The sequence below is a fragment of the Macrobrachium nipponense genome, chromosome 45, assembly GCF_015104395.2.
Source record: "Macrobrachium nipponense isolate FS-2020 chromosome 45, ASM1510439v2, whole genome shotgun sequence".
Classification (NCBI taxonomy): domain Eukaryota; kingdom Metazoa; phylum Arthropoda; class Malacostraca; order Decapoda; family Palaemonidae; genus Macrobrachium; species Macrobrachium nipponense.
Genome location: NC_061105.1, coordinates 37,417,572 through 37,427,571, shown reverse-complemented (window position 1 = coordinate 37,427,571; position 10,000 = coordinate 37,417,572). Strand labels below are relative to the sequence as shown.

The following is a 10,000-nucleotide window of genomic DNA, read 5'->3' as shown; positions in this document are numbered from 1 at the left end:
TCCGAGGGTGGGAGAAAATCTCCTTTTGTGTGCCTGTTTAAACCCTGAGAATTGAAACGTCATATTTTCTTTGTATAATACATTTTCATAAAAAATAATTATATAATAACTCATTTTTTCAACCCTCGTGCCCTTATTTGGCTAAAATTGTCATCCCATTTCTCATTATTTGTCATATAACTTATTATTCTCAATACTCTTACTTTTTAAACCCATATCTTTGGCATAAGTTTCTCGGGGAAAATTTTGACAACCAATCATTTCCTCCAGTGTCTAAAGTTTGTCAACCTTATTTTGCTCTTCCAAAACTTTACTTCGGCAAACCTTACGCTCTTAGAAATCTGTAGACCTCGCGTTGTCAAAATCTCCATTCGGAATATTTTTAGAGCGCATGATTTGCCAATGGCATGTTCATAGATTTCTCTAATCTAAATGACGTCAAATTCTCACTTCTGAAAAATCAGGTTTCTTGGATGGGAGCGGCGCCTCTAAACCACATAGTATATTTGCCTTCATTCTCCGTCTCTTGTTCTTTCCGTTTTTTAAACTGATATGAGATTTATTTTCACCCATTCACGTTTTCTCTAAACTGTCATTTCCTCAAGCTTTCTATGTCATGCAATTGTGCTCTTTCCAACTTTCGTTGCATTTCTGCCTTGTATAATTAAAAATGTGTAGTTTTCCAACCACAAGTTCTTTATTCTTGCGTTCTTCCAGTTATTAATTAATTTCTAAAATATTGCATTTGCGGCGCTCAAAATCTGTAATTGGGCATTTTCCCCGCTCACAGCTATTTCATTATGATTTTCCAAACCTTAATTTCCGAAATGCTGCATTCGTACAGCTCCAAATGTTTACAATTGCGCATTTTTAGGTCCCAATTTGTAAAATGGTGCAATTTCCAGGTATCAGTGATTGAAGCTGCATTTTCCAAGCTCTCTGTTGGTCTCATCACGCTTCAAGTGTCTGTATTTTTAAAACCTGTGAGCTTCCGCTGCTCTTGACTTCTCAAATTACAGGCTTTGCAGATCACAATGTCTGAATTGAGTTCTTCTAGCTATAAAAGCCTCAAATTTTGAACTCTTCCAGTATCTGGAACTGAATTTTTGTACCACTCAATTTCTTCCATTGTGAGTGGCCCCAGGCCTCTCAATGTAAGTAATCGTAAGCCTTTCAAACAATGAAAAGGAGCTTTCCAGCTCTCCATCTCAAACTCGTGAGTTTCTCCAGTCTTTAATTTATTAAGTGAAATATTTATAGATCTCAATTTGTGTCACTAAAATCCAGCTTATAAACATGAAACACTTCATGTTGCTCAATGTTTATGAAAATTATTGTCTCTAGTTCTTGATTTCTGGAATGTGGAGCTTTTCCAGGTCGAAGATCTGGAAACTCTCTGTTTCCAAAGTCATTTTCCTGTGTTTCTCAAAGCCCTAATTTCTAATTTTGGCGGGAAATTCTCACATGGTCAACAACAACTTTTTGCCTTCTCGCTCTCTCACATTACTGCTATCTACTTTAGCCTCCTCTAATTAAAATCCATACATGACAACTCTTTCACACCTTAATACAAACAAGGGTTACTGTATTGTTTTCTGCCTTCTCTTATGCCGTTCCTGTTCAACTTATCTAACTTTCTGGCCAGTCCTATAATAGCCACGAAATAACTCAGTGGTCTGGTTCAGCTGCATTGGAATAATAAAATATCATGAATACTAAAAGTGGCAACCTTTAAGAACACGTCTGCTTACAGCCTTAGGTCATGACACATAGCTGAGCAGGAAGGACTGAACCGTATCCATAATGAATTGGCAGCATTCCAAGGGAATACCTGAACACACGCCCATTTACGACAGGAACATACTTTTATCATCCTTATACATACTTGAACGAACACTTCCACCCAAAAGAAAACACACACACATATAAATATATATATATATATATATATATATATAAATATATATATAGATATATATATTATATATTATATCTATATATATATATAATATATACAGAAAAAACACACTATCTATAAGCTAACAAACCCCGAAAGTTAGAGATACATGGTGTGTGGACTCTCTCTCTCTCTCTCTCCACGTGTGACTCTCAGCGCCAAAAATTAAAATGCAGAATCCAATTTGCACTACTGTTTATTAACTTCCCATGGGACACTTAATTAGATTTTAAATTATTCCTTTCACCGTTCACCACAGAGAGAGAGAGAGAGAGAGAGAGAGAGAGAGAGAGAGAGAGAGAGAGATTCTATACCTAAACAGGTGTATCATGTGCTGATGTTTTTATTCTTATTTTTATTTTTTATTTTATTTTTGCTGCTGATTTATCTATGACCTAATTAGCTGTCTTATGCTGGATAACAGCCATACAACCTATTTTCCCAATCTTCTTTGTTGTGCCACACTACAATATGGCCTTCCGTTCAAGAATCTAGTTTCCTGTGCCCATTTATTCCTCTATCTTTTATCTTATGTTGTCTTTCATATACTGGTTTCTATTATTAATATTATTCAGGTTTTATTACTTTTATCATTCATGCGTACTAAACTTAACTGATAGTTTAATCAAAATAAATCTACTCTAGTTCAGGGCTTTTGTCTCACGCTTCAAGAACGTACGATAATAATAATCCAGGATGCGATCACGGAGTCTATGAAGATGGAATAAAATCATTAAGCAATGGAGTAACGGACCGAAAAGATTGAGTGAAAGGAAAGCAATTGCTGGATGGAAGAGAGCATCAAATCCAAGGATGCAGGAATATGAATAAGGAGGCCATGAGGAAAACGAGACGGATGGGTCGATTAAACATCCTGAGGATTTGCTGGATGTGGAGGATAGTAGAGAGGCAGACCTGAATGACGCAAAAGAGGAAGGCGAGATCAAGACTTGTGGCGACGAACGCCAGTTGTTCATGTGATTAAAATAGTGGCTGATCAGTGTGTAAGGTATGTCTGGGTTAGTGTGCAAGTCGCCTGGATGAGGTTAAGGCACCAAAGAATTAGGGGAGAGGAATACCCCTCCATTTGTACACGTCTAAAAGAGACTATGAATTTTATGACAGCACTCGTGTAGGAACTGGAATGAGAAAGCAGGACGCGACAAAAGGAATGACAGGCGAAGAAATGTACCGGTTTAGACAAGGATTGGGGTGTGTGGATTAAAAAGCAAAACCATGTTATTTAATATTTATGTAAAAACTATTTGATAGGAAAATAAATGCTGTGGATAGGAAAAGTGAGGGAAAGGACATCACCCGAAGGCGCAAAGTTGTGGAGAGGAGAATGAATCGCCATGGGACTATGGCATAATTAATATTTGCAGACGACGAGGGCAGCAACGATGAACTTGGTAAAGTAATTTGAATTTGGGTGTTTCAAAGAAGAAAAAGTGAAAAGGTTACGATAATGAAGAGAAACCAGATGGCGTGATGAATGTTAATATGTATGGTGGAAGAGTGAAATCTGCTGATCGTATAGGTATTTTGGTAGATATTGTACCGGATTGTGGTAAGAGTGAAGAGGTGAAGTATACAGAGCAGGAGAGAGAGAGAGAGAGAGAGAGAGAGAGAGAGAGAGAGAGAGAGAGAGAGAGAGAGAGAATATGAAGAAGCAGTTGAGTTCGCAGACAGTGACTCCAAATGAAAGACAAACGTTGAAGATTTGGATATGAATTGTCTTCTCAAAGTGAGATATGAAAAAAATGGGGTAAGAAATGTGGAGGCAAAGCAAAGGTGTTGAAAGTGTTAGTAGTATCATGTGAACAGGTTAAATCATTCAAAGATGTCGAGGAGGAGGACTGAAGAAAACACAGTAATAGCGACAATGGAAAGGGCAGTGGGAAGGAAGGACCTAATTACCCGTGAGACGCTGGTAATGGTTAGATAGATAAAAGGGTTAAACGTTTGGGTGGGAGCCATTTTTGTTGGTTTACGAAGCAGTTCATGTTGAGAGGAAGCTTTCTGCACATGAGATTCAACCGCGATGCAGAATCAAAATACGAATTCGGAAGTGTCCACTGTCACGTCTTTATTTTTTTATCTGAAACAACCTCTTGATAGAAGATGCTTAATAATAATAATAATAATAATAATAATAATAATAATAATAATAATAATAATAATAATACAATTATGTCACAACACGAGAAAAACAAACGAACAGAGGGTTCAAAGACTTCGAAAAAGTTAAGACTGAAAAGTGTGAGAGGGAGAGAGTTGGTGGGGGGGGGGGGGGGGAGGGAGGGAGGAATTAACTTCTCGTTAACGATAATTATTCTCTCGCCGAGGAGAGAGAGAAAGAAAAAGATATAGCGAGGAAAAACCAGCCCATAAGAGGCCCCGTAGGGAATAGGTTTCCTTCGGAAAGTAGGCCTAAGTAAACTGATGTCGGTTAAATTAAGCACGGGGGGGAAGGGAACAGGTGAAGGGGGATAGAGGGGGGGGGGCGGCCAGGGTTTAGGCATATTTCGTTATAGGCCAAAGTCCTGCGCCGATTTAGGTCAGTAGGGTAGAGTCGGGGAAACTCTGGGGAAAGATGATCACGACAAGAAGAACAATATAGGCTTCCAGCGGGGGTAGAGAGAGAGAGAGAGAGAGAGAGAGAGAGAGAGAGAGAGAGAGAGAGAGAGAGAGAGAGACGAGAAGAGAGAGAGAGAGCATTAGAACCCGAAGAAGAAAAACTACTCAGTAAATACGAGTCAAATAGATCGATATACAGACAAATAGATTGATAGGTTGATAGACAGATAGGTAGTCACATCAGTAAGGCAACCGAATTGAAAAAAATGATATGAACCCCAATATGAAAAAACGAGATAAAAAGATCCAAATTCAAATGAAAAAAAAAAACAATAAACTATTGAAGATGGACCATCTGATTTTTCCACAAGAGAACCGACAATGAGAGAAACCCAACAAAAGAAAAGAATAAATGAATGACGACGAAAAAGAGAGATTTCAAACAACAGCTAAAGAAGAAAATGAAATGACAAAAAGGACTACAGGAATAGACGATCGCATTGTTGTTCGAAGGGGTCAAAAAATAAACGCTGAAAAAGTCCAAGCAGGGGTTCCTTAGTCACACGAGAAAGTAAGAATTAACACACAACAATGGACAAATTATAATGAAGAATAAAGCTTTTGTTCCCCGAGGGGTAGGGGAAAGGATGGGAGTAGGGGGAGGTGGGCGGGGCAGGGGGGCGGGGCAGGGGACCAGGGTCAGCCCATAATGCGTTTATGTCCGCCGGAAACAAAAGGAGAAGGAGGGACGTGTTTGAAGAATAGTCAGCGACCCTCTCAAAGGCACCACAGGGAGACAGACCTCGACAGGCACAAAATGAACGAATAAAATGCTGCAAAGAAACGGAACTGTGTGTGTGTGTGTGTGTGTGTATATATATAAATATATATATATATATATATATATATATATATATATATATATATATATATATATATATATATATATATACACACGTGTGTATTAAATTTCCTAAATTGTAAACTACCGAGGTCCCCCATCTCAAAAGTCATTAATTTGCCTGTGAGAGAGAGAGAGAGAGAGAGAGAGAGAGAGAGAGAGAGAGAGAGAGAGAGGGGGGGGGGGGATTCGCACAAAGTTTCTCAGTTATTGAAAGATTCATGGAAATCACAAGAGCAGCTCGAGAACATTCAGAGCCGAAAGAAGAAGAAGAAGAAGAAGAAGAAGAAGAAGAAGAAGAAGAAGAAGAAGAGTTCGAATATATCGACCGGACGGACGGACGGTCTAGAGAGGACAAAACACGTGGTGCAATGCAGATGGCGGTCGTGTAAAATATGACGGATGGCATTACGTCACAGGAAGGACAGATTGCTTTCATTCGAAAGGATGTGTCGCACATAGCTGGATGGGACCGGAAGCATGACGTCAGAGGAAGGATAGTTTGTGAGTCAAAAGAGAACCTACGCGCGTTGCAAGGAGTGGACTGCGCCTATCGCACTCAATGAACAGAATATATTATATTCATAAATAGTTTGACAAATCTTATTGCGAGCGATGGCTGGCGATTGCGATTTCTCGAAGATTTGGACCTGAACATAATGGAAGTTGAATGCAGCATTCAGGTAAGGGAAGGAGACCAGAGCAAGAATGTGACGACGCGTTTTCTTCTGGAATGATGAGGACAGACAGCACCAAAAGCGTGCTATCAACAATATTAAGCTGGGAGATGAACAAACAGAAGGGGAAGTTACAGCACCTCCATTATGTGAGTGATAGCGTGAGACTTTTCTGTGGGACGACCATAAAATGTAAGTATCATAAACAGCACCGGTTTGTTGGCACCAGTCGACCCCAATAAGGCATGCAATCGGCCGCCCGTCATATGACAGGCAACGGACAGAATAAGCGATACGGAACCTGAGATTCCACGGCAGCGATGACAGGTTATAGCAGTGGAACAGCACTTATGCCGAGACGCCTTGAAATGGATAGCACATCGACGTGGACTAAGAGAAAGATGGCAAGGAATTGTGAGGAATAGGGGAATAAAAAATGGGCCAAATTAAATTGATTGTAGCACTGACCAAAAAGAAACCAAAATTAAACGGGTACGCACATTCGGAATGTTACCGAACTTTATTCTATAGAAAATAATGACCTAAATCTGTACGAACTCATCTAGATCTTCAATGAAGACTTTCCTGGCCCACATCCCATCCATACCAAAAATGATATTGACATCTGTTCGAGCGTTTTTGAGTAATACTTTACAGCCAAAAACAGACGCAAACGAACAACCAAGCACGTACGAAATTGTAACTTCTGGTCAACTTGTTCATGGAGATAATTGGATGTGAAGGAAATAAACAGAGTACAAAGGATGAACAAAGCAAATCATTATACTGCATAAAAATACATTACACGACCGAAAAGAGTAAAGGCACTTGTGACTGTAAACACGCGATATGAAGATTAAGCGCTCACATACAAAACATACAATTCCACAAATACCTAAATGCGCAGTTATATAAATGCAAAACCTTCGTATTTGTTAATCCAAGACTTCCTCTTCCTCCTCCTACTAATACAAAGCATCGACAATGTCTTCCTACTGACAAGCCCTAAAAACTCCTGATGAAAGCTCCTTCTAAAAAGTGGGTCTGTTGCTTCCACTGCACCAAACCCCGTCAAATGTATGCCTCAGTCTCGCTGTATGTACAGAGGTGGGGAAACAATCAGGACCCTACTGAGGTGTTACCCGAAATTGCTGGTGGGTCTGGAGCACTCATTTGGATTCCATTCCACTTACTTCATCAGTTACTTTCTTATACTGCTTCAACGAAGTTGACGATCGCTTTAAACAAGTATAGATAAATAAATAAATAAATAAATAATAATAATAATAATAATAAACATCATCATCATCATCATCATCATCATCATCATTATTATTATTATTATTATGGTGATCAATTCGAGGATGATTTCATAAGCTCAATAAGCAGAATTTGGGTCAATATGCTCTGTTATATTAGACTGCAGTTCTTTACGTTACATACTAGAAATAAGACCCTAGCGTCGACTAAAGAACACCAAATTTATTGCATAAATATAAAATAGAGAGAGAGAGAGAGAGGAGAGAGAGAGAGAGAGAGAGAGAGAGAGAGATACTACCTTTTCTAAAGCAAGGACAATCTTGGGTTAAATCAAATCTACACTAAAGAGGATAAAAACAAAGAAAAATAAAACAGTATCACAATAATCAAAATGGCTAAAACTACATAAAGGAAACTATAACCGTAATTACAAAAGCCTGCAGATGTTAATCAGATTTCCGAAACGAGATATTTTAATAATGATAACTCAAAGTGAATCAAACTAGTATATAATATATATATATATATATATATATATATATATATATATATATATATATATAATAGCAATAGACCGGTTTCAGTCACATTCCTGGCACGTCAATAGAGCGGTGTGGGCAGAGTTTCAAATATTCCAGCAGTTAGGCAAGCTTGGCCGAGTCAAGACGAGAGAATGGGTTGAACAAAATTGGCTCGGAAAATATGTGGAAATTGGACGGGAGAAGATGGACATAGGGGTTACGAAAGGATAATAGCAAAAGGTGATTGAAACATAAGGAAGAATGGAGAGGATGATACGAAACTGAATAGGGAATAAGAGAAAACACATTGGGAGAAGATATAATGATTACTACGAAAAACAGTAAAAACCTATTACGAAAATTGAAAACCTTTATAAGGAAAGACTGGAAAATTGATACTGGTTTAGAAAAATCTATGAGTTAAACGATGGGTATAGTGGTGAAGGTAGTATGCTGGAAAAATAAGATAAATATGTTGGGAATTAACGGGAAAAATGGGCTACATTCAAATAGGATTACTGGCTAGGAAAAGATGAGAAAATATCCAGGGAGGCGACGAGATGTTTTTTGAGGAAAGTACAGCAGGTAATTAGGTTAGGATAGCATTAAAAGTGGGTGTACTGAAAACATAGCAAAAAGGCCCAGGAAAAGGCATGAAAAACTGCAGAGAAAAACAGTAGGGAATTTGCCTTGAAAAAGACTGAAAACTGGCCCACCAATGTTGGAAAACTGGTTAGCAGAAGACGGGAGACAGGACAGCTAAACGTTGGTAAATGAAAAGGTTAACAAAAGGTTAGAAAAGACTACAAGAGAGGATAGAAACATCTTGATAAGTAAGTAGAGGGCAATACGGTTAAATATAGCAAAACAGTTTTGATATTGTGGAAATAGACGTCAAAAAGACAGTGAAATAAAGACGAAATTAATCAGCAAGGACGAATGGCTGGGAGACTTGGAAGTTTTTTTTTTATAGAAAATATGGGACAATGATGGGGAAACTACGCAGGGTTTTAAGAAATAGGCAGACGAGTTGGCTATGATTGTAAATTGTGTGGGGAAAATACGTGCTAGTCGGCTGGGAAATGACCGGCATATTGATTGGGAAAACGGCCGAGGAAAAGTTGGGAAGACTGGGAAACCTGACTGGAAACATTTGAAAAATCATCTAACACAGGAAGATGATGAACTCAGAAAGGAAGGTCACAACACATATCCACAAAATGAGGAAATGAGGCTGGAAATGACCTGAGAACAGGGAAGAAACGGCAGGGATGGAATGAAGGCGGCGGCTTCAGGAAGAATGAATAGCAGCAATAAGATGATAAATGAAATCCACGGTGGAATAAGAACAAAGAATACAGAGGACAAAAGTCGATGATGAAGAACGGGGAGAGAGAGAGAGAGAGAGAGAGAGAGAGAGAGAGAGAGAGAGAGAGAAACATAAAGAGGATACCTTATGCATGTTATCCACGGTCCAGGGTCCTTTTGTCAGTCCGAGCACACCCGCCCATGACGATCTACTCGGCCATGATCGTGGGTGGGGGGGCTGGGGGCGGGGGGCTTGGCAGCCGTACTCCCTCCTTCCTCCGAAAAGGTCCTTGTTTTAACTTCTTTCTCTCTATCTCTCTCTCTCTCTCTCTCTCTCTCTCTCTCTCTTTCTCTCTCTCTCTCTCCTCCTGCACTGACCCCTTTTATGCCCTTTCACTGATTTTTCACGCCTTTTTCCTCCTCCTCCTCTTCCTCTTTCCTCTTCTTCTGCTTCTGCTTCTTCTTCCTCCTCCTCCTCCTGGTAGGGGTGGGGAAAAAGGCAAAAGTAGCACCAATGAGATACGAGAATTCTTCTCTTTTCTCCACCACCTCTGAAGGTGCACAACACCGAGCCGGCCACACAGGGCGCCTAAACTCTACGGGAACCTCCAACCCCTTTTCACTTACGAGTTGCTTTCGCACTGACCGACACACACAAATCGGGCGAGGACTTGTTCAAGCATCCTCTGAAATAAGAGAAAAAAAGGAACACCGAATGACGCTGATAAGAGAGTAACCGACACGTTATTTACTCCAACGACAACTTTTATGATATATGTTCCAATAACATATAAAA

At 39.4% G+C, this 10,000-nt stretch overlaps 2 protein-coding genes across 12 annotated transcripts in view; one reads left to right on the top strand and one right to left on the bottom strand.

Annotated features, from left to right (window-relative positions):
- The window catches only part of LOC135214486 (sodium channel protein para-like), a 344,371-nt gene that overhangs the window by 191,045 nt on the left and 143,326 nt on the right, over positions 1-10,000 (bottom strand). For 9 of the 11 annotated variants that reach the window (XM_064248849.1, XM_064248841.1, XM_064248838.1 and 6 more), the window contains exon 2: positions 9,350-9,890. The exons of the other annotated variants lie outside the window; for them this stretch is intronic. The gene's annotated coding sequence lies outside the window, so the exon portion shown is untranslated. The remainder of the gene's footprint in view (positions 1-9,349; positions 9,891-10,000) is intronic. 11 annotated transcript variants of the gene reach the window in all.
- LOC135214209 (nucleoplasmin-like protein ANO39) overlaps positions 1-10,000 on the top strand; it is a 48,969-nt gene that overhangs the window by 24,463 nt on the left and 14,506 nt on the right. The gene's annotated exons all lie outside the window — the stretch shown is intronic.